This window comes from Echinops telfairi, unplaced genomic scaffold, assembly GCF_000313985.2.
Source record: "Echinops telfairi isolate 266 unplaced genomic scaffold, ASM31398v2 ScPeMD7_655;HRSCAF=1070, whole genome shotgun sequence".
In the NCBI taxonomy this organism is placed as follows: domain Eukaryota; kingdom Metazoa; phylum Chordata; class Mammalia; order Afrosoricida; family Tenrecidae; genus Echinops; species Echinops telfairi.
Window position 1 is genome coordinate 19,176,481 of NW_022104553.1, and position 4,012 is coordinate 19,180,492.

At 47.1% G+C, this 4,012-nt stretch overlaps 1 long non-coding RNA gene across 1 annotated transcript in view; it reads right to left on the reverse strand.

The window, feature by feature from the left end:
* Positions 1 to 538, reverse strand: part of LOC123521967 — a 10,393-nt gene extending 9,855 nt beyond the window's left edge. The window contains exon 1 of the long non-coding RNA XR_006680294.1: positions 219 to 538. This is a non-coding gene — a long non-coding RNA (uncharacterized LOC123521967). The remainder of the gene's footprint in view (positions 1 to 218) is intronic.
* Positions 539 to 4,012: the final 3,474 nt, after the last annotated feature.

A 4,012-nucleotide genomic window follows, 5' to 3' on the forward strand; every position in this document is an offset into this window, starting at 1 on the left:
GTGCGTTCCGTCCTCAGGGACGTGCGCACAGAGCCGCGACCCTGCCTGTCAGCCGGCCCGGGCGCGGTCCACGGGCGCTCACCCCGTCCGTCCCTCAGGTGCCAACCCACGCCTGCCCCCGGCCCCGCCCCCGGCCCCGGAGCCCCGAGGAGCTCAGGTGCTCACCAAGGACGGAAACCCTCATCTTCCCCCGCCCCCCGGGCAAAGCGGGAACTCACACTGATCTCCGAAAGCGACCAGGGCGCTCGCCAAACGTCATCAACGCGCGCGGCGGCTCCGCGCTCTCGCGAGATCCTGGGAACGACGGCGGCCGCCGAAGGCCAGAAGTGTCCGCGTCTCCAACCGAGGACTCCCGGCCGCGCCCTCGGAGGGTTCGCGCGGCTCCCACAGGGGCCTGACGAGGCAGAGAAGGAAAGGTGTGTGCGTGCGCGCGTGCGCGCCTCTCCTCCGTGCTTCTCGAAGTCCGCACACTTTTAAGTTTAGCTGGATTGTCAGTGATCCAGCCTCTAACACAACCGCTAAGGCTATCATAAATAGAGTTTATAGTAGTCACGGACGAGAGGAGAGAAAGTAAAATAAAGGAGGCAGACACATTTCAGGGCAGCATGCTCACCTTAGCCCCTCTTGGTGGTCCAAGTGGGGATGGGAGAAGAGAGTCGTCTGTACTATCTGGAGGTATTTATAGGGAGCCACAGACATGCATATTCAGTAGTTCCACACGTCACAGGGTGGGTGGGAATCAGCACTAGTCCCAGAGCTCAAAGTGAGGAAACTTACTACCTGCACTGGGGGAAGGTTTGAGGGGGATGGGTGCCTTGGCTGGAGGAGAGGGTCAGGAATGTCAGCTTTCATAGGGAGACAGAATCCACCATGCAGGTGCTCAGTCCAAGGCAGCACAGCTGCTAGGGGAGAACCTGGGCAAGCGACATTCAAAGCTGGAGGATGCACCTGCACCCCATCTCCAGCTTACCAAGAGGTGTTTCTCCCACCGGGGAACACCAGCTTTGCAGATTCCTTCTGCCAAAGTTAGGGAATATAGTCCTGGAGATTCCCACACTGGATGGCCCCTCATAATGCAATCCTGCATTTATGGTTTCCTACACCGTATTTCCATGTGGGAAGGACAAACAATGGCTAAGAAGGCCATATAAAAAAATTCATCACACCACACTGGTTCATGAGATTATTCATTCACTTCCAAATATAGATATGCATATTTTTTTTCATGTGCAGGCAAATATAAAATCTTGTAAACTAGTGGTCTGAAATTTCATTGTCTTGGGTGATCCCTCACTATACTTTCATGGACACAAATATATACACTGAGTGCTCAGTATACATTCATTTCACATCATACAGTCATAGCAAGAACAACAGAAACCTTGCTCATTAGCTTTGATGTCCATTTTAGTAGGAATGGTCACCCATGACTAGATAACAGGTGACGTGGTTAGGATACTTAAGGAACTGAACTTTAAATTCTGCATCTTAAAATAGTCACAAATTATTACGATCAAGTTATTGCTAATCTATTTATGAATACATACTCAGAAAAACTATCAAGGAGGTTTTAATACCTTGGAGGGAGGCATTTAATTTGGGTGCAGCTTGATTATTTGAGTAATACACAATGGATGCGAATCACAATCAACACAACGGTGATTCCTATGAAGTGGAGGTCAGATACACCACTACCACTCCCCAACTTCAACACCATTTCTGAACTCAACAGTTTCCTGTACTTCACCCCCTCCTCAGCTCGGTTTGACAACCCCATCCACTAGTTGTACAGACTCAGAGCACACTCACATGTATAAGCTTTTCGGAGGTGGTAAAGGTTACATATAGGGATCAAGATTCATTTGGCCCCCTGTCCCAAGAAGAATTCACTTCAGTGGACAGCTCTGAAGTTACAGCTCAGGGAGAGGGATATGTCTGATCAGAGCACAGGGGAGCAAATGAAGGGGGAGCGGATCACATGCTAGCCCACCAAGCCCTGAAGACAATATTCCTGCTGAGAGCAGCCAATGCACAAAGAGAACCGCAGGGCTGGCCCCACCAGGAGACACGACGTTCCTCCCTGACCCATATATTGTTACGGAGGACAACACTGGAGACACAGTGTGGGAATTGTGCCCGATCAGACCCGACCACACTGAGGTGAAACTCTAAGGGGGTGCAACAAAACAGCAAGGGGAGCAGAGTAATGAAATCCCCAGGAAATTCCAAAAATAGAATTTGGGGCCAGGGCATGGCATCACTTCAGATTTGATTGGAAAACACTCCTAAAAGTCAAAAAATTTAGTATAAAGTTGGGAGGCCGAGCCCCCACCTCTACCCATGAGTTTAATAAGCACAATTGTACGGTTGAGATATATAAATATTAAAGTCATCGAGAGCATGAGCAATAGAAGAGAGTGAAACAATGGAGTCAGACAATTTTCATGGCAGCATTGCTCACCTCAGCCCCACTTGGTGGTCCACGTGGATAGTGGGGGAAAGGAAAGAGGACAAGGGAAAGAGGCAAAGAGAGAAGAGAGGGAAAGACCGAGAGAGAGCACTCTATTGCTAACCCAGGCCTATATACCTTTGGGGGGCATGCAAGCCCACTAAATACAGGTAAAGGCATACATCACAGGAAGGGGTTGCACTATAGGTTATACAGCAATGAGGGGGTGGTCTAGGGATATACATGCAATAGAAAGAGGAGGGATTGGGGCTATACATGTGACAAGATGGGCGGATCTTAGATTTAGGAAACCAGCTTAACTAAGCTCCTTTGATCTGCTCCTGGCTCAACTGATAGAGACCTTTATCAATAGGATGTGAACTCTAACTACAGGAACCAAATAGATGACTGAAGGCTTGTTCATTGTCTTTAACAGCAGGGATCGGGGCCCACTGCAGTCTGGCACCCTCAGGGAGGGTGTCTGAGCAACAGATCTCACCCACAAACAGACCTTAAACTATTTATAGGCTTTTTATGTGTGTGTCAGTTTTGTTTTCCATGTTGTTGCTGTTGGTTTGTTTTCTTTTGTTGCTTTCTTTTGCTCTGTTTTATTTTTGTGCATGTTATTGTCTCTGCATGTCTATCTAGATAAGATAGGCAGGATTAACAATCCAGAGGCGACAACAACAGGACTGATGGTTCCTGGGGGAAATGGGAGAGGGGAGTCGGGGAAAGGAAGTGGGTGTTAACAACGCAGAGACTAGGGAACAACAAGTGATCTAAAATTGATGAACAGGAGGGTGTTAGAAGCCTGGTAGGGCTTGATCAAGGCCAATGTAAGCAAGAGGAATTACTGAAAATGAAGGATGAACATGATAGTGGGACAAGAGGATAGTAAAGGAAATAGAGGAATGAACTAGGAGGCAAAGAGCATTTATCGAGGTCTAAATACAGACATATATATATGAGGAGGAATGTACATATATTTATAGGTTTAGTACATATGTACATATATTTATAGGTTTAGTATTTAGGTAGCAGACGGATATTGGGCCTCTAGCATATACTGACCAGACATCCCGCTTTTGGCGGGACAGTTATGATTGTTGGCGTTTTTAAAAAGTCCCAATTTTTGGAAAGAATGCACAACAAGCTAGGGAATGGTCTATTTGGTCTATATAGACCAAATTTTTAATCAAGAACACCACCCACCCACCAGTCAATGGTGTCCCATTTTACATCTGGTCACCATACTTTAGCAATAGAGGAATATGGCAGAGTAGCAGGTTACAAGATCAACAAACAAGCCTATCGCACTACTGTACACAAAGGACAAGGCCACAGAAGAGGGGATCAAAAAGGGGGCACCCCTCACAATAGCCATACACAAATTGAATTTTCTAGGGATATACCTGATTCAAACAACAAAAGATCTGTACAAGGAAAACTACAACACACTATTAAAAGAAACCAAGGGTGACCTCAACAAATGGAAAACCATCCCATGCTCCTGAATCGTTAGACTCAATATTGTAAAGATGTCAATTCTACCCAAGGCACTAT